Source organism: Pristiophorus japonicus, chromosome 9, assembly GCF_044704955.1.
Source record: "Pristiophorus japonicus isolate sPriJap1 chromosome 9, sPriJap1.hap1, whole genome shotgun sequence".
NCBI classification, from domain to species: domain Eukaryota; kingdom Metazoa; phylum Chordata; class Chondrichthyes; family Pristiophoridae; genus Pristiophorus; species Pristiophorus japonicus.
Window position 1 is genome coordinate 217,457,536 of NC_091985.1, and position 21,402 is coordinate 217,478,937.

Sequence of the window (21,402 nt, forward strand, 5' to 3'; positions counted from 1 at the left end):
CCATGTGCTTTAATTTTGCACACCAATCTTTTGTGTGGGACCTTGTCAAAAGCCTTTTGAAAGTCCAAAAACACCACATCCACTGGTTCTCCCTTGTCCACTCTACTAGTTGCATCCTCAAAAAATTCCAGAAGATTTCTCAAGCATGATTTCCCTTTCATAAATCCATGCTGAGGTTTCAGTGCAGTACTGAGGGAGTGCTGCAGTGTCGGAAGTGCCACCTTTTAGACGAGAAGTTGAACCGAGGCCCTGTTTGCCTGGATATTAAAAGATCCCCCGGCACTATTTGGGAGGCCTCCCAATTTCCTGGCCAGCATTCTCCTTCAACCAACACCACCTGATTCTTGGCAATATTGCATTTGCAAAGTTTACCATGTGACCTATCTAAGCAAGGCTATCAAGGTAGTGGTGGTGAGAGATCATGGCAGAGGTGCGGCGAATGTTTGTGGTGGAGGAGCGATGGGAGATCGTGGCGGGGGTACGGCTAATGAGGGTACGGCACCCAGAAGAGCCGAGGGCCCAGGGGCAGCACTGGCCAGCCCACACTGCGATATGTGTGCGCACTAGGTCCGTGCAGCAGAGCAGGTCTCCAGTCATCCTGCTTAACCCTTGGCACTGGATAAAGGCCTAGCTCTGTCAAGCCCGTGTGGTGGCTGGTGTGCAATGGTCACCACACCTTAAAAAAATCCACGCACAGGCATCTTCCACCCCTGGAGTTCAGGACTGGTACATCGGGTCCTTCATTGAAACATTTATGAACTCATGTGGAAGCAAGTCATCCTCGTTCGAGGGACCGCCTATGATGATGATCACCAAAGTGAGCCATCTGGAGATTTTGATCTTGTGGCCCATACACCAAAGCTCAGATAATTTCTCTATATTCAGAAGAGCAATAGTCCCAACATTGACTCGGGGACACCAGAATTTACATAATTCTTGGATAAAGATTATCCATTACATAAGAACATAAGAATTAGGAACAGGAGTAGGCCATCTAGCCATTCGATAAGATCATGGCTGATCTGGCCGTGGACTCAGCTCCACTTATCCGGCTGGTCCCCGTAACCCTTAATTCCCTTATTGGTTAAAAATCTATCTATCTGTGACTTGAATACATTCAATGAGCTAGCCTCAACTGCTTCCCTGGGCAGAGAATTCCACAGATTCACAACCCTCTGGGAGAAGAAATTCCTTCTCAACTCGGTTTTAAATTGGCTCCCCCGTATTTTGAGGCTGTGCCCCCAGTTCTAGTCTCCCCTACCAGTGGAAACAACCTCTCTGCCTCTATCTTGTCGATCCCTTTCATGATTTTAAATGTTTCTATAAGATCACTCCTCATCCTTCTGAACTCCAACGAGTAAAGACCCAGTCTACTCAATCTATCATCATAAGGTAACCCCCTTATCTCCGGAATCAACCAAGTGAATCGTCTCTGTACCCCCTCCAAAGCCAGTATATCCTTCCTTAAGTAAGGCGACCAAAACTGCGCGCAGTACTCCAGTTGCGGCCTCACCAATACCCTATACGGTTGCAGCAGGACCTCCCTGCTTTTGTACTCCATCCCTCTCGCAATGAAGGCCAGCATTCCATTCACCTTCCTGATTACCTGCTGCACCTGCAAACTAACTTTTTGGGATTCATGCACAAGGACCCCCAGGTCCCTCTGCACCGCAGCATGTTGTAATTTCTCCCCATTCAAATAGTATTCCCTTTTTTTGTTTTTTTTCCCAAGGTGGATGACCTCACACTTTCCGACATTGTATTCCATCTGCCAAACCTTAGCCCATTCACTTAACCTATCTAAATCTCTTTGCAGCCTCTCTGTGTCCTCCACACAACCCGCTTTCCCACTAATCTTTGTGTCATCTGCAAATTTTGTTACACTACACTCTGTCCCCTCTTCCAGATCATTTATGTATATTGTAAACAGTTGTGGTCCCAGCACCGATCCCTGTGGCACACCACTAACCACTGATTTCCAACCCGAAAAGGACCCATTTATCCTGACTCTCTGCTTTCTGTTAGCCAGCCAATTCTCTATCCATGCTAATACATTTCCACTGACTCCACGTACCTTTATCTTCTGCAGTAACCTTTTGTGTGGCACCTTATCGAATGCCTTTTGGAAATCTAAATACACCACATCCATCGGTACACCTCTATCCACCATGCTCGTTATATCCTCAAAGAATTCCAGTAAATTAGTTAAACATGATTTCCCCTTCATGAATCCATGCTGCGTCTGCTTGATTGCACTATTCCGATCTAGATGTCCCGCTATTTCTTCCTTAATGATAGTTTCAAGCATTTTCCCCACTACAGATTTTAAACTAACCGGCCTATAGTTACCTGCCTTTTGTCTGCCCCCTTTTTTAAACAGAGTCGTTACATTAGCTGCTTTCCAATCCGCTGGTACCTCCCCAGAGTCCAGAGAATTTTGGTAGATTATAACGAATCCATCTGCTATAACTTCCGCCATCTCTTTTAATACCCTGGGATGTATTTAATCAGAACCAGTGGACTTGTCTATCTTGAGTCCCATTAGCCTGTCCAGCACTACCCCCCTAGTGATAGTGATTGTCTCCAGGTCCTCCCTTCCCACATTCCTGTGACCAGCAATTTCTGGCATGGTTTCTGTGTCTTCCACTGTGAAGACCGAAGCAAAATAATTGTTTAAGGTCTCAGCCATTTCCACATTTGCCATTATTAAATCCCCCTTCTCATCTTCTAAGGGACAAACATTTACTTTAGTCACTCTTTTCCGTTTTATATCTCTGTAAAAGCTTTTACTATCCGTTTTTATGTTTTGCGCAAGTTTACCTTCGTAATCTATCCTTTATTGCTTTCTTAGTCATTCTTGGCTGTCGTTTAAAATTTTCCCAATCTTCTATTTTCCCACTAACCTTGGCCACCGTATACGCATTGGTTTTTAATTTGATACTCTCCTTAATTTCCCTGGTTATCCACGGCTGGTTATCCCTTCTCTTACCGCCCTTCTTTTTCATTGGAATATATTTTTGTTGAGCACTATGAAAGAGCTCCTCAATTGTGCCACCGTTTAGTCTGTGTTTCCAGTCTACTTTAGCCAACTCTGCCCTCATCCCACTGTAGTCCCCTTTGTTTAAGCATAGTATGCTCGTTTGAGACACTACTTCCTCACCCTCAATCTGTATTACAAATTCAACCATACTGTGATCACTCATTCCGAGAGGATCTTTTACTAGGAGATCGTTTATTATTCCTGTCTCATTACAGAGGACCAGATCTAAGATAGTGTTCTGTAACATACTGTTCTAAGAAACAATCCCGTATGCATTCTATGAATTCCTCCTCCAGGCTACCCCGTGCGATTTGCTCAGACCAATCGATATGTAGGTTAAAATCCCCTATGATTACTGCCGTTCCTTTTTCACATGCCTCCATTATTTCCTTGATTATTGCCCGCCCCACCATGAAGTTATTATTTGGGGGCCTATAAACTACGCCCACCAGTGACTTTTCCCCCTTACTATCTCTAATCTCCACCCACAACGATTCAACATTTTGTTCATTAGAGCCAATATCGTCTCTCACAATTGCCCTGATATCATCCTTTATTAACAGAGCTACCCCACCTCCTTTCCCTTCTTGTCTATCTTTCTGAATCATCAGATACCCCTGTATGTTTAATTCTCAGTCTTGGCAACCCTGCAACCACATTTCTGTAATGGCCACCAAATCATACCCATTTGTAATGATTTGTGCCGTCAACTCATTTACTTTATTTCGATGTTTTAATACTAGTTTTTAATCCATGATTTTTAGTTTTGACCCCTCCTGCAGCCCCTTTACATTCAGTGGCCCTTTTTGTTTTTTGCTTTGGGTTTCTCTGCCCTCTACTTTTACTCATCTCCTTTCTGTCTTTTGCTTTTGTCTCCTTTTTGTTTCCCTCTGTCTCCCTGCATTGGTTCCCATCTCCCTGCCACATTAGTTTAACTCCTCCCCAACAGCACTAGCAAACACTCCCCCTCGCACATTGGTTCCGGTCCTGCCTAGGTGCAGACCGTCCGGTTTGTACTGGTCCCACCTCCCCCAGAACCGATTCCAATGCCCCAGGAATTTGAATCCCTCCCTGCTGCACCACTGCTCAAGCCACGTATTCATCTGAGCTATCCTGATATTCCTACTCTGACTCGCACGTGGCACTGGTAGCAATCCTGAGATGACTACTTTTGAGGTTCTATGTTTTAATTTAGCTCCTAGCTCCTTAAATTCATGTCGTAGGACCTCTTCCCTTTTTTTACCTATATCGTTGGTACCAATGTGCACCACGACAACTGGCTGTTCACCCTCCCTTTTCAGAATGTCCTGCACCCGCTCCGAGACATCCTTAACCCTTGCACCAGGGAGGCAACATACCATCCTGGAGTCTCTGTTGCGGCCGCAGAAACGCCTATCTATTCCAGTTACTATCGAATCCCCTATCACTATCGCTCTCCCACTCTTTTTCCTGCCCTCCTGTGCAACAGAGCCTGCCATGGTGCCATGAACTTGGCTGCTGCTGCCCTCCCCTGATGAGTCATCCCCCTCAACAGTACTCAAAACGGTGTATCTGTTTTGCAGGGGGATGACCGCAGGGGACCCCTGCACTACCTTCCTTGCACTGCTCTTCCTGCTGGTCTTCCATTCCCTAGCTGGCTGTTGTTCCTTCATCTGCGGTATGACCAACTCACTAAACGTGCTATTCACATCATTCTCAGCATCGTGGATGCTCAAGAGTGAATCCATCCTCAGCTCCAACTACGCAATGCGGTCTGTCAGGAGCTGGAGGCGGATACACTTCCCACACACATAGTCGTCAGAGACACTGGAAGCGTCCCTGAGTTCCCACATGGTACAGGAGGAGCATAACACCTGACCGAGCTCTCCTGCCATGACTTAACCCTTAGATAGGCAACAACAATGCTAAAGTTTACTTACTGTTATAGAAGAGAAAAAAGAAAAACTACTCACCAATCACCAGCCAATCACTTACCCTCTTGGCTGTGACGTCACCTTTTTGTTTCTTTCTACTTCTTTTTTGCCTTCTCCCTATAGCTGCACCGGCTGGGCCTTTTGCAGGCCTCTCGCCGTCCCCGGAACTCACGGCTCTCCACGCACCTCCACACGCTGTTCCCGACTGCCACCGCGTTGGGCCTTTTGTACTCTTTTTGTCTCTGTACCCCCTCCAAAGCCAGTATATCCTTCTTTAAGTAAGGTGACCAAAACTGCACGCAGTACTCCAGGTGCGGCCTCACCAATACCCTATACAGTTGCAGCAGGACCTCCCTGCTTTTGTACTCCATCCCTCTCACAATGAAGGCCAACATTCCATTCGCCTTCCTGATTACCTGCTGCGCCTGCAAACTAACTTTTTGGGATTCATGCACAAGGACCCCCAGGTCCCTCTGCATCGCAGCATGTTGTAATTTTGTAATTTCTCCCCATTCAAATAATATTCCCTTTTACTGTTTTTTTCCCAAGGTGGATGACCTCACACTTTCCGACATTGTATTCCATCTGCCAAACCTTCGCCCATTCGCTTAACCTATCCAAATCTCTTTGCAGCCTCTCTGTGTCCTCTCCACAACCCGCTTTCCCACTAATCTTAGTGTCATCTACAAATTTTGTTACTCTACACTCTGTCCCCTCTTCCAGGTCATCTATGTATATTGTAAACAGTTGTGGTCCCAGCACCGATCCCTGTGGCACACCACTAACCACCGATTTCCAACCCGAAAAGGACCCATTTATCCCGACTCTCTGCTTTCTGTTCGCCAGCCAATTCTCTATCCATGCTAATACATTTCCTCTGACTCCGCGTACCTCTATCTTCTGCAGTAACCTTTTGTGTGGCACCTTATCGAATGCCTTTTGGAAATCTAAATACACCACATCCATTGGTACACCTCTATCCACCATGCTCGTTATATCCTCAAAGAATTCTAGTAACCACTGCTCTCTGTTCCTATCCACGTGGAACGCATTGCCTGAAAAATGGTGGAAATTACTTTCAAGAAGAAATTGGAAATGTACTTGAAAGGGAGGAGTTATGGGATTCTGGGGAAAGAGCGGGGGTGTGGGACTAATTGGACAGGTTTTCAAAAAGCCAGCACAGACTCGATGGACTGAATAACCTCCTCCTGCACTGTATGATTCCATGATTATTGGTCACTAATAAAGTAGATAAGAGATTGTCAATGGATGTTGTCTAGAGACTTCCAGAAGGCTTTCCATAGAGTGTCACACAACAGATGTGGTCCTGAGCTGTAGTTGGCCTTCTGCGACTGGTGTGTACCGAAGGGACTGGAGTGCATCATCACCCCAGCAAACAGAACTCTAATTTAATCTGCTAAGTTTCCTTTTAATTGTGGTGAAGTTCCAGTCTTTATGGGTTGTGCCCTTTAAGAAGGGGGCATCTGCTTCCCTCTGAATGGCTGATGGCGATTATCATCCACCAGTGGAATCAGAGTGAGCTGCAGTTGGAAAATAAACATTAATTGAAGGTGTCAGTTACAACATTCAATAAATCTAAATTAATAAAAATGACTGGAAAAAATATTTTCCAGAGTTGACTAAATTGTGGGCGCGTCTACACTGAGTGTGACAGTTTTTAATGACACCAAGTGCTGGGGTTTCAGTTTATTTTGTTGTCCTTGCTCCAAACACATTTCACCTGCTTCCAATCACATTCCCGTCAGGTGGAAGATCAAGACATTTAATGGCGGCTGTCTCACCCAGCCTGCAGTGCGATACAGAATGTGCCACCCGACTCTCTGACACCTCCTCCTACCTCCCCGGACCATGACCCCGCTACCCAACATCAAACCATTGTTTCCCAGACTGTCACTGATCTTAATGCCTCTGGAGATCTTCCCTCCACGGCCACCAACCTCAAAGACCCCCAACCACGCACAGCCCGCTTCTACCTCCTTCCCAAGATCCACAAACAGGACTGCCCTGGTAGACCCATCGTTTCACCCCGATCTCAGCTCTATTTTTTCTCCCCTTGTCCAGTCTCTTCCCGCCTACATCCATGATTCTTCTGATGCCCTCCACCATTTTAACAGTTTCCAGTTTCCTGGCCCCAACCATCTCCTTTTCACCATGGATGTCCAATCCCTCTACACTTGCATCCCCCACCAGGACAGCCTGAGGGGGCTCCGCTTCTTCCTCGAGCAGAGGCCCAACCAGTCCCCATCCACCACCACCCTCCTGCGCCTGGCTGAACTTGTTCTCACATCGAACAACTTCTCCTTTGACTCCACTCACTTCCTCCAAATTATGGGAATCCGCGAGGGTCCTAGCTATGCCTGCTTTTTTGTGGGATATGTGGAAAATTCTTTGTTCCATCCTCCTCAGTTCCTTCCCTCACCTCTTCTTCTGGTACATTGATGACCGTATCGGTGTGGTTTCCTGCTCTCACCCTGAACTGGAAAATTTCATTCACTTTGCTTCCAATTTCCACCCTTCCCTTACCTTCACATGGTCCATATCTGACTCTTCCCTTCCCTTCCTTGACTTCTCTGTCTCCATTTCTGGGGATAGGCTATTGACAAACATTCAATGACTGTCTGCTGGCTGCCACAGCTACCTGGACTACAGTTCCTCCCACCCCGCTTCCTGTAAGGACTCCATTCCATTCACCCATTTCTCATCTCCGTCGCATCTGCTCTGATGATGCCACCTTCCACACTAGTGCCTCTGATATGTCCCTTTTCCCTTAACCAAGGATTCTCCTCTGCTGTGGTTAACATGGCCCTTGACCGTGTCTGTTCTATTTCTCGCCATTCTGCTCTCATCCCTTCCTTGCCCTCCCAGAACCAAGATGGGGTTCCCCTTCTCTTCACCTTTCACCCCACCAGCCTCCACATTCAATGGATCATCCTGCACCCTTTCCGCCTCCTCCAGGGTGGTCCCACAACCAATCACATCTTCCCCTCCCCTCTCAGTATTCCGAAGGGATCGCTCCCTCTGAGACATGCTGATCCACTCCACAGTCACCCCCAGCACCCCTCCCCTTTCCACGGCAACTTACCGTGCAAGCACAGGAGCTGCAACACCTGCCCTTTTCGCTCCTCCATTCCCACTGTCCAGGGCCCCAAACACTCCTTCCAGGTAAAACAGTGCGATTTACTTGTACTTCTTTCAATTTATAATGTATTCCCTGCTCACGATGTGGTCTCCTCTACAATGGGGAGTTCAAACACAGATTGGGTGACTGCTTTGTGGGAAAACCTCCATTCAGTCCACGAGGGTGACCCCAAGCCTCTGGTCGCCTGTCTCCGGCCCACTCCCACATCTCTGTCCTCGGCCTCCTACACTGTTCTAATGAAGCTGAGTACAGACTCGAGGAACAGCATCTCATCTTCTGTTTAGGCCTTCTGGACTCGACATAAGAGTTCAACAATTTCAAACCATAACTTCTGCTCATATTTTTTTTCTTTTCTGTTTTTTTGTCTTTCCCATGGCAGCTGTTGATGATTCTGCCATCTCCATTTACGCCCTATCAAGACTCATAGAAACATAGAAAATAGGAGCAGTAGTAGGCCATTCGGCCCTTCAAGTCTGCACCACCATTCAATATCATGGCTGATCCTCTATCTCAACACCATATTCCTGCTTTTCCCCATACCCCTTAATGCCTTTTGTTTCTAGAAATCAATCCATCTCCCTCTTAAATATATTCAGTGACTTGGCCTCCACAGCCTTCTGTGGTAGAGAATTCCACAGATTCACCACCCTCCAAGTGAAAAAATTTCTCCTCATCTCGGTCCTAAATTTCCTACCCCGTATCCTGAGACCTCCTTGTTCTTGACTTCCCATCCAGGAGAAACATCCTCCCCGCATCCAGTCTGTCCAACCCAGTCAGAATTTTATAAGTTTCTGTGAGATCCGCCCTCATTCTTCTAAACTCTAGTGAATACAGGCCTAGTCGACCCAATCTCTCCTCATTCGACAGTCCTGCCATCCCAGGAATCAGTCTGGTGAATCTTCGCTGCACTCCCTCTATGGCAAGTATACCCTTTCTTAGGTAAGGAGACCAAAACTGCACACAATACTCCAGGTGCGGTCTCACCAAGGCCCTGTATAACTGTAGTAAAACATCCTTGCTTCTGTACTCAAATCCTCTTGCAATGAAGGCCAACATACCATTTGCCTTCCTAACTGCTTGCTGCAACTGCTTGTTTGCTTTCAATGACTGGTGTACAAGGACACCCAGGTCTCTCTGTACATTGACACTTCCCAAGTCATAACCATTTAAATAATACTTTGTCCTTATGTTTTTCCTGCCAAAGTGGATAACTTCACATTTATCCACGTTATATTGCATCTGCCTTGTGTTTGTACACTCACTCATCCTATCTAAATTGCCTTGTAGCGTCTTTGCATCCTCCTCACAACTCACAATCCCACCTAGTTTTGTGTCGTCAGCAAACTTGAAAATATTACATTTGGTTCCCTCATCCAAATCATTTATTTATATATATATTGTGAATAGCTGGGGTCCAAGCACTGATCCCTGTGGTACCCCACTAGTCACTACCCACCACCCCAAAAAAGACCTGTTTATTCCTACTCTGTTTCCTGTCAGATAACCAATTTTCAATCCATGCCAATATATTACCCCCAATCCTATGTGCTTTAATTTTTCACACTAACCTCTTATGTGGGACTTTATCAAAGGCCTTCTGAAAATCCAAATACACTACATCCACTGGTTCTCCCTTATCTATTATATCAGTTACATCTTCAAAAAAAACTCCAGTAGGTTTGTCAAACGTGATTTTCCTTTCATAAATCTATGTTGACTTTGTTTAATCCCGTTGATATTATTTAAGTGTGCCGTTATCACATCCTTTATAATAGACTCTAGCATTTTTGCTACTACTGATGTCAGGCTAACCGGTCTGTAGTTCCCTGTTTTCTCTCCCTCCTTTTTTAAATAGTGGGGTTACATTTGACACCCTCCAATCTGCAGGAACTGATCCATAATCTAAAGAATTTTGGAAGATGACAACCAATGCATCTACTATTTCCATGGCTACCTCTTTTAGTACTCTGGGATGCAGATCATCAGGCCCTGGGGATTTATCTGCCTTCAGTCCCATTAGTTTCTCCAGCACTATTTTCTTACTAATACTCATTTCCATTAATTCCACTTGCTCACTAGACCCTTGGTTCCCTAGCATTTCTGGGAGGTTATTTGTGTCTTCTTCCGTGAAAACAGAACCGAAGTATTTTATTTAATTGTTCTGCCATTTCCTTGTTTCCCAATACAAATTCTCCTGTTTCTATCTGTAAAGGACCTACATTTGTCTTCACTAATCTTGTTTTTTTACATACTTATAGAAACTTTTGCAGACATTTTTTTATGTTCCTTGCAAGTTTCCTCTCATACTCTATTTTTCTCCACTTAATCATCTCTTAGTCCTCATCTTTTGTTTCTTACCATCTCCTTTTGCCTCGCACCATCATCCCTTTTGTTTCTTAATCTCTTCTGCCTTCCACTCGATCACAGACCTTCCCTTTTGTTCTTTCCTCACCACCCCCCACCCCCTATCCCTGCCTCTACACTTGCTTCAAATCCTGTTACAGCTCTAATTTTTTCCAGTTCTGATGAAGGATTAACAAAATGTTAACACTGTTTCTCTCTCCACAGACGCTGCTAAGTTTTTCCAGCATTTTTTATTTTTTATTTAAACATAAGCGTGTTCCTTACAACGGAGGCAGCACGAGCCTGGAGCAGTTGGAGGGAGTTTTGAACCTGGAACAGCAGGAGGGAGTTTTGAACCTGGAACAGCAGGAGGGAGTTTTGAACCTGGAGCAGCAGGAGGGAGTTTTGAACCTGGAGCAGCTGGAAGCAGCTCGAGTCTGGAGCCAACACAGGTCCTGTCAAGGGGATGAAATGAGAAATAAAAAGTAATAAAATTAGGACATCACAAGGATGAAGATTGGTTCTTCCAATATTAATTGAATTACTGGACAGGGAATGAATCTTAAAGAAAGCTAATAACTGATTTAATTTGTTTCAATTGCTGAGTTTCTAATTTTAACTTAATTTATAATTATGGTATATATTATTTTTGGTTAATTATAATTAATCTTTATTATAGTGATTTTACTATTGTATACTCCTTATTGTATTATTTACAATGTAATTTGAATTTAAAATTTTTTTTTTTTTTTTTTAAGTGTTTTTGCCCGTCTATCTGCTGCACATTTTGGCTGCCGCTTTGGACCCGAGCCATTTACCTCTTTTTACACTTCCTTCTTATGCTTTTTCTCTCTTTCCCTCAATGGTCAATATCCAACATGCTGTAAAATTGTTGTGAAGCACCTTGGGATGTTTTACTACGTTAAAGGCGCTATATAAATAAAAGTTATTATTTCAGGTACAGCACGGATTAGACATAGAGTAAAGCTCCTTCTACATTGTCCCAACAAACACTCCCAATGCAGGTACAGCACGGGGTTCGATCCAGATTAAAGCGCCCTCTACACTGTCCCATCAAACACTCCCAGGGCAGGTACAATATGTGTTAGATACAGAGTAAAGCTCCCTCTACAATGTCCCATCAAATACTCCCAGGGCAGTGTCGAGAGAACTTTACTGAGATCCATCACCTTGATGAGCACAAAAATTCACCGAAAGGGGGTAACATAAACCCAACAGCTGCTCCACAACAGAGATATTGAGGGACAGATAGTGTTCGGGACAATGACATTTCTCACTCAATAAGGTATAAATTGATCCTGTACCTCTCCCCATTAATCCTGGGCTACACACGGGTTGAATCCTACTCCTGTTTCCCTTCCTGTCACAGCACTGAGCTAAACCCAGTCCATAATGCGCAGGGCTCAGGGAGGTTGGTTGCTGGGCACTACAGTGATGTCATAAAGCAGGGCCATTCAGCCCGGCGGGTCCTGTCCTTGTCCCTTTAAAGGTGGAGAGCTGGGACATCCTGTCTCAACACACATTCCCCCTGTTCATACTGAGAATCCCCGGGGAAGGCCCAAGGCCCAGAGTGTGGAACACGACGGGAGGTAAGTCAAGTACTAGGGAGTGAGGGACACCAAGCTTCAGGTTTAGAGCCTGTAAACTTCAGGAGGGGCAGACCGAGTTCAGTAGTTTCAGGATCCAGGGAGAGAACAAGGAGCAGATTTGGAGACTGGTGTGGATTCCAGCACAGTGAGGATGTAGGGGGAGGGAGATTGTGTAGGGCCGTGTATTAGGGGTGTAGGAGGAACAAGAGAGGAAAGGTCAGAAGAGCAATTACTGCAGCTGTGTCCATAAATAGTGAGAGAGAAGGTGGGGGTTAGAGTGGACCATGGACAGTCTGTTAAACTGTCTGTGTGCTGTAACCAGCTTTCCTTCTGTTAAAAATAGTCTCCTGTAGCCCATTAAATTCCACCAATGTCCTTTGGTCCAGTCTCTCTTTGTAAAACATCGGCTGTTATTAAAGCTTCTTATTCTGACTCACTCACAGAAAGAAATGAGCTGCAGAACTGGCCACACTATCAGCTTTAAGGAGACATTTCCATTTGGAGATCGGATTGCCCATTGAGTTTGACTAAATTGATGTTAAAGTAACAATGCTGCTTTGCCCCGTGACAATAACACATCAGAATATTTCCCACAGGTTAAAATCCAATATTACAGGGACTCACTGCCCTGGATGGTTGAAGTGGACCCTGTCATATAATAGAATTTTCTGTCCTGTCATCTTGTAGATTCATCTTTTAGAATGTTGTGGGAACTCAGTTTTCAGATGGGATTTAATGACCGACTGAATCCTGCCAGACAGGGAGCAGATAATCAGCCTCTCCCAGTATCGATGAGTTTCCAGCTGGGATGAGGAACTGAACTCATTCCCACACTCCCATTTCCATGGTTTCTCCATGGTGGCGGTGTCCTCATGTTTCTCCAGGTTCAATATCCAATGGCTGATGAAATACAGGTCCCAATGAATACATTGACTGTTAGATGTTGATGGGATGTTTGGTTTAAGCTTCCCGTCTGTAAATCCTCCCTGTCTCGGCTATATACTGCTTTTCTGGACTGCAACCGTTCAAGAAAGTGGCTCACCATCACCTTCTCAAGGAGTTAGGTATGGGCAATAAATGATGGCCTTGCCAGTGCTGCCCACATACCAGGAATTTTTTAAAAAGTAAGGAAGAAACCAGTCAGGATTGGAAAACTATTGACAAAGAATTCAAGGGATTCTTCTATTTGGGATCGTTATTTATTTTGTCCACTCAAGGAGTTAGATAACAGACTTTCACCTGCAAATATAGAGCTGGATTATTGGGCCGTGATGTGTTACTTTTGTTGAGTACATTTGCTGAGTGGATTTAAATTGAAAACCAGGTTTGCAGGCATGATTCTCTATCCACACATCGAAGGTGAGAGAGATGCTGTGGGGCACACGCTAAGTCCAGTAGCTGGAAGTGATTAACAGACTGGGTTTTGTGTTTAGTGACCCCAGGCGTGTTACCGATACCATCCCTGGATACCAAGGCTAGGAGAGGCACTCTAAAAGGTATGGAGATCTGGGACTTGTCCATGAGAGAAATGAAAGATACGAGAACTGAAATGATCTAGAGTTAAAAAGGAGAAAAGGTCCAAAAATGGAACAGTCTGTAACAGGACACCAATTAGTCTCCTCTTATCTTGGAGATGTCAAGGACATGACACATTGTGTTTGAAACAAAGCTGATTTATTTGAAAGATATCAAAACACAAAATCCCAGCCCAGTTATTGGGGTTATCAGCAGAAACAAACCCCAACTGTCAGAATGAACATGGTTCAGTCCTGGATGTGATTGTTGGGGCAGGAGAGCGGCCTCTCCCCAGTGTGAACTCACTGGAGTGTCAGAAGGTTAGATGACTGATTGAATCCTTTCCCACACACACAGCAGGTGAACAGCCTCTCCCAGTGTGAACTTGTTGGTGTCTCAGCAGGGTGGATGACTGAGTGAATCTCTTCCCACAATCAGGGCAGATGAATGGCCTCTCCCCAGTGTGAACTCGCGTGTGCCTCAGCAGTTGGGATGACTGAGTGAATCCTTTCCCACACACAGAGCAAGTGAACGGCCACTCCCCAGTGTGAGTATGTTGGTGTGTCAGCAGATCATTTTTTATTTTAAAACTCTTCTCACAGTCAGAACATTTAAAAGGTCTCTCCCCAGTGTGAACTCACTGGTGTGTCAGCAGGATGGATGAACGACTGAATCTCTTCCCACATACGGAGCAGGTGAACGGTCTCTCCCTAGTGTGAGTGCGTTGGTGATTCATCAGCTCATTTGTGCTTTTAAAGCTCTTCTCACAGTCAGAACATTTAAAAGGTCTCTCATCAGTGTGAAATCGCTGGTGTGTCAGCAGGTTGGATGAGTGAGTGAATCCCTTCCCACACTCTGAGCAGGTGAACGGCCTCTCCCCAGTGTGAACTCGCTGGTGTGTCAGCAGGTTGGATGAGTGAGTGAATCCCTTCCCACACTCTGAGCAGGTGAACAGCCTCTCCCCAGTGTGAACTCGCTGGTGTGTCAGCAGGTTGGATAACCGAGCGAATCGTTCACCACACACTGAGCAGGTGAACGGCCTCTCTCCAGTGTGAGTGCGTTGATGATTCAGCAGATCCCTTGTGCTTTTAAAGCTCTTCTCACAGCCAGAACATTTCAAAGGTCTCTTATTGGTGTGAGTAAGTTGGTGAGACATGAGGTGGGATAACTGTGCGAATCCCTTCCCACACACGGAGCAGGTGAATGGCCGCTCCCCAGTGTGGATTCGCTTGTGCACTGTGAGGTGGGATGACACAGTGAATCCCTTCCCACACACTGAGCAGGTGAACGGCCTCTCCCCAGTGTGAACTCACTGGTGTCTCACCAGGCGGGATGATACAGTGAATCCCTTCCCACACACGGAGCAGGTGAACGGCCTCTCCCCGGTGTGAATTCGCTGGTGTTCCGTGAGCGTGGATGACTGCCTGAATCTCATTCCACAGTGAGAGCAACTGAACGGTCTCTCATCAGTGTGAATCTGCTGGTGTCTCACCAGGTGGTATGACTGAGTGAATCCCTTCCCACACACGGAGCAGGTGAATGGCCTCTCCCCAGTGTGAACTCGCTGGTGATTCAGCAAAGTGGATGACTGAGTGAATCCCTTCCCACAGTCCCCACATTCCCACGGTTTCTCCATGGTGCGGGTGTCCTTGTGTCTCTCCAGGTTGGACGATCAGTTGAAGCCTCGTCCACACACAGAACACGTGTACAGTTTCTCCCCGCTGTGAATGGTGCGATGTTTTTTCAGGCTGTGTAACTGGTTAAAGCTCTTTCCACAGTCAGTGTACTGGAACACTCTCACTCGGGTGTGTGTGTCTTGGTGCTTTTCCAGTCACACTGATGTTTGAAATCTTTTTCCACAAACAGAACAAACATTTCTCCTTCCACTTTCACGGTCCGATGATATTCAGGTTGCAATGAATCGAGTGACTGTCACATCTTGATGCGATGTTTGGTTTAAGTTTCCCGTCTGTAAATCCTCCCCTTCTAATACCCTGTAAAAGGAGTTTACAAAAGTCATCACTAAGTACAGGATAGAAAGTTAGAACAGACAATTCTAATATTTATGGAACATTCTTTCCTCTCTTGTTCCCCAAAACATGTGGTCCAATCAAACAAATAGCAGAAAAAATAAGCAACAAAGTCACAACAATAGCAAAGGGAACCTTCCCAACTAAACCAGGATGTTGTTACCAGTGTCTATGACACACTCTGTATGCTGAGGTGGAACATATGAAGTGTACCAATGGACACTGCATTCTCCAGGGCCACTCAGACAAGACCGCGGAAGATAGGCAGGCAGCCAGAGCAATCACCCACCATTGGTCCCCTGGCCATCCTGGACCTACAAATTGCTGTTTTAGCCAGGCCCAAGGGAAGGTCCAGGAGAAGAACCAGCAGCTTGTTCACACTGTTCAGAAACCATTTAAATGTTCTGACTGTGGGAAGAGCTTTAAAACACCCAGGTAGCTGAAGGGACACCAGCGAGTTCACACTGATGAGGCCATTCAAATGTTCCGACTGTGGGAAGAGCTTTAAAAGACCCAGGAAGTTGAAGGGACACTAGCGAGTTCACTGAAAGGACACTGGGGAGAGGCCGTTCACCTGCTCCGAATGTGGGAAAGGATTCACTGAGTCATACATGCTGAAGACACCAACTTGTTCACACTGATGAGAGACCCTTTAAATGTTCTGACTGTGGGAAAGCTTTAAAAGCTCCGGGGAGCTGAAGAGACGCGAGCTCATTCACACTGGTGAGAGGCTGTTCACCTGCTCCGTGTGTGGGAAGGGATTCACTTAGTCATCCACCCTCCTGTCACACCAGCTTGTTCACATGGACGAGAGACACTTTAAATGTTCTGACTGTGGGCAGTGCTTTAAAAGCTCTAAGAGCCTTAAGAGACACCGGCGTGTTCACACTGATCATAGAATCCTACAGCACAGAAGGAGGAGCTTCGGCCCTTCATGTCTGTGCTGCCATTTTGAAAGAGCTGTCCAATTTAGTCCCCTACCCCAGCTTTATCCCCATAACCCTACAATCTTGTCCCCTTCAAGTACATGCTCAATTGCTGTTTGAAAGTTCCTATAGAACCTGATTCCACCATCCTTTCAGATGGTGCATTCCAGACCTTAACATCCCTCTGTGTGAAAATATTTCCCCGCTAGTTCTTGTGGCAATTATTTTAAATCTGTGCCCTTTGGTTACTGACCATTTTGCCAGAGGAAACAGTTTCTCCCTACTTGCTCTATCATAACCCCTCCTAACTTTGAATACCTCTATTAGGTCTCACCTTAATCTTATCTGCTCGAAGGGGAACAATCCCAGCTTCTCTACTCTCCACATAACTGAAGTCCGCCATCCCTGGTAACATCGTGGTAAAGCTCCTCTGTACCTTCTCCAAGGCCTTGTCATCCTTCCGAAAGTGTGGTGCCCAGAACTGTACACAAGTCTCCAGCTGAGGCTAAAACCGTGCAGCCATACAGAGCCCTGGTTAGAAACATAGAAAATAGGTGCAGTAGGCCATTTGGCCCTTCGAGCCTGCACCATCATTCAATAAGATCATAGCTGATCATTCACCTCAGTATCCCTTTCCTGCTTTCCCTCCATACCCCTTGATCCCTTTAGCCGTAAGGGCCACATCTAAGTCCCTCTTGAATATATCTAACGAACTGGCCTCAACAACTCTCTGTGGTAGAGAATTCCACAGGTTCACAATTCTCTGAGTGAAGAAGTTTCTCCTCATCTCGGTCCTAAATGGCTTACTCCTTATCCTTAGACTGTGATCCCAGGTTCTGAACTTCTCCAACATCGGGAACATTCTTCCTGCATCTAACCTGTCCAGTCCCGTCAGAATTTTATATGTTTCTATGAGATCCACTCTCATTCTTCGAAACTCCAGTGAATACAGGCCCAATCGATCCAGTCTCTCCTCATAGGTCAGTCCTGCCATCCCAGGAATCAGTCTGGTGAACCTTCGCTGTACTCCCTCAAGAGCAAGAACGTCCTTCCTCAGATTAGGAGACCAAAACTGAAAACAATATTCCAGGTGAGGCCTCACTCACCAAGGCCCTGTACAACTGCAGTAAGACCTCCCTGCTCATATACTCAAATCCCCTAACTATGAAGGTCAACATGCTATTTGCCTTCTTCACCGCCTGCTGTACCTGCATGCCAACTTTCAATGACTGATGTACCATGACACCCAGGTCTTGTTGCACCTCCCCTTTTCTTAATCTGCCGCCATTCAGATAATATTTTGCCTTTATGTTTTTGCCACCAAAGTGGATAACCTCACATTTATCCACATTATACTGCATTTGCTCACTCGCCTAACCTGTCCACGTCACCCTGCAGCCTCTTAGCATCCTCCTCACATCTCACACAGCCACCCAGCTTAGTGTCATCTGCAAACTTGGAGATATTACACTCAATTTCTTCATCTAAATCATTGATGTATACTGTAAATAGCTGGGGTCCCAGCACTGAGCCTTGCGGTACCCCACTAATCACTGCCTGCCATTCTGAAAAGGACCTGTTTATCCCGACTCTACTTCCTGTCTGCCAACCAGTTCTCTATCCACGTCAATACATTACCCCCAACACCATGTGCTTTAATTTTGCACACCAATCTCTTGTGTGGGACCTTGTCAAAAGCCTTTTGAAAGTCCAAATACACCACATCCACTGGTTCTCCATTGTCCAGTCTACTAGTTACATCCTCAAAGAATTCTAGAAGATATGTCAAGCATGATTTCCCTTTCATAAATCCATGCTGACTTGGACCCATCCTGTCACTGCTTTCCAAATGCGCTGCTATTTCATCTTTAATAATTGATTCCAACAGGTTCCCCACTACTGATGTCAGACTAACCCGTCTATAATTCCCCGTTTTCATTCTCCCTCCTTTTTAAAAAAGTGGTGTTACATTAGCTACCCTCCAGTCCATAGGAACTGATCCAGAGTCGATAGACTGTTGGAAAATGATCACCAATGCATCCACTATTTCTAGAGCCACTTCCTTAAGTACTCTGGGATGCAGACTATCAGGCCCTGGAGATTTATCGGCCTTCAATCCCATCAATTTCCCTAACACAATTTCCAGACTAATATGGATTTCCTTCAGTTCCTCCTTCTCACCAGACCTTCGGTCCCCGAGTATTCCTGGAAGGTTATTTGTGTCTTCTTTAGTGAAGACAGAACCAAAGTATTTGTTCAATTGGTCTGCCATTTCTTCGTTCCCCATTATAAATTCACCTGATTCTGACTGCAAGGGACCTACATTTGTCTTCACTAATCTTTTTCTCTTCACATATCTATAGAAGCTTTTGCAGTCAGATTTTATGTTCGCAGCAATCTTCCTCTCAACTATTTTCCCCCTTCTAATTAAACCCTTTGTCCTCCTCTGCTGAATTATAAAATTCTCCCAGTCCTCAGGTTTTCTGCTTTTTCTGGCCAATTTATATGTCTCTTCCTTGGATTTAACACTATACTTACTTTCCCTTGTTAGCCACGGTTGAGCCACCTTCCCCATTTTATTTTTACTCCAGACAGGGATGTACAATTGTTGAAGTTCATCCATGTGATCTTTAAATGTTTGCCATTGCCTATCCACCGTCAACCCCTTAAGTATAATTCGCCAGTCTATTCTAGCCAATTCACGTCTCATACCGTCGAAGTTACCTTTCCTTAAGTTCAGGACCTTAGTCTCTGAATTAACTGTGTCCCTCTCATCTTAATAAAGAATTCTACCATATTATGGTCACTCTTTCCCATGGGGCCTCGCACAACAAGATTGTTAATTAGTCCTTTATCATTACACATCACCCAGTCTAGGATGGCCAGCCCTCTAGTTGGTTCCTCGACATATTGGTTTGGAAAACCATCCCTAATACACTACAGGAAATTCTTCTCCACCGTATTGCTACCAGTTTAGTTTGCCCAATCTATATGTAGATTACAGTCGCCCATGATAACTGCTGTACCTTTTTGCACGCATCCCTAATTTCTTGTTTGATGCTGTCCCCAACCTCACTACTACTGTTTGGTGGTCTGTACACAACTCCCACTCGCGTTTTCTGCCCTTTGCTATTCCGCAGCTCCACCCATAGAGATACTACATCATCCAAGCTAATGTCCTCCCTTACTATTGCGTTAATTTCCTCTTTAAGCAGCAAAGTTATCCCACCTCATTTTCCTTTCTGTCTATCCTTCCTAAATGTTGAATATCCCTGGATGTTAAGTTCCCAGCCATGATCACCCTGGAGCCATGTGTCCGTGATGCCAATTATACCATATTCATTAATTGCTGCCTGTGCAGTTAATTCGTCCTCCTTATTACAAATACTCCTCGCATTGAGGCACAGATCCTTCAGGCTTGTCTTTTTAACACATTTTGCCCCTTTAGAAGTTTGCTGTAATGTGGCCCTTTTTGATTTTTGCCTTGGGTTTCTCTGCCCTCCACTTTTACTTTTCTTCTTTCTATCTTTTGCTTCTGCCCCCATTCTACTTCCCTCTGTCTCCCTGCATAGGTTCCCATCCCCTGCCATATTAGTTTAACTCACCCCAACAGCACTAGCAAACAGTCCCCCAAGGACATTGGTTCCGGTCTTGCACAGATGCAGACCATCCTGTTTGTACTGGTTCCACCTCCCCCAGAATGGTGCCAATGTCCCAGGAATTTGAATTCCTCCCTTCTGCACCACTCTTCAAGCCACATATTCATCTTCGCTATCCTGCGATTCCTACACTGACTAACACGTGACACTGGTAGCAATCCTGAGATTGCTACCTTTGAGGTTCTACTTTTTAATTTGACTCCGAGCTCCTTAAATTCACCTTGTAGGACCTCATCCTGCTTTTTACCTGTATCGTTAGTACCACGTTAGTATATGCACCACGACAACTGACTGTTCACCCTCCCTTTTCAGAATGCCTTGCACCTGCTCCGAGACATTCTTGACCCTTGCACCAGGGAGGCAACATACATCCTGGAGTCCCGATTGCGGCCGCAGAAATGTCTATCTATTCCCCTTACAATAGAATCCCCTACTACTATAGCTCTCCTACTCTTTTTCCTGCCCTCCTGTGCAGCAGAGCCACCCACAGTGCCATTGACTTGGCTGGTGCTGGCCTCCCCTGATGAGTCATCCGCCCCAGCAGTACCCAAAACAGTGTATCTGTTTTGGAGGGGGATGACCGCAGGGGACCCTGGCACTACCTTCCTTCCACTGCTCTTCCTGTTGGTCTCCCATTCCCTATCTGTTTGTGTCACCTTTACCTGCGGTAAGACCAACTCACTCAACGTGCTATTCACGGCATCCTCAGCATCGCGGATGCTCCAGAGTGGATCCAGGTGATGCTAGATCAATTGTTAAATCTGAGATTGATAACTTTTTTTTGGAAAACCAAAGATATTATAGGATATGAACCAAAGATGGGTGTGTAGAATTAGGTCGCAGATCAGCCCTGACCTCATTGAATAACAGAACAGGCTCGAGGGGCTGAATGACCTACTCCTGTCCTATGATCCTAACTAGTGATTTGTAAAGGTTTAGTGTAACTTCCTTGCTTTTGTACTCAATGGCCCTATTTGTAAAGCCAAGTATCTCATATGCTTTCTGAACTGCCTTACCAACTTGCCGTTGCACTGTCAATGATTTGTGAATATGCACCTTCAGGTTCCTCTACCTTGCACCCCCTCAAAATATTGCAGTTAGGTTATACTGTTATCCATGTTGTTTCTCCAAAAGTGCATCACTTCACACTTATCCGCATTTTATTGCATCTGCCATGTGTCTGACCATTTCACCATTCTGTCTGTG

General features: G+C 45.5%; 1 pseudogene; it reads right to left on the reverse strand.

Moving 5' to 3' along the window:
- The window catches only part of LOC139274135 (zinc finger protein 721-like), a 176,741-nt pseudogene extending 161,524 nt beyond the window's left edge, over positions 1-15,217 (reverse strand).
- Positions 15,218-21,402: the final 6,185 nt, after the last annotated feature.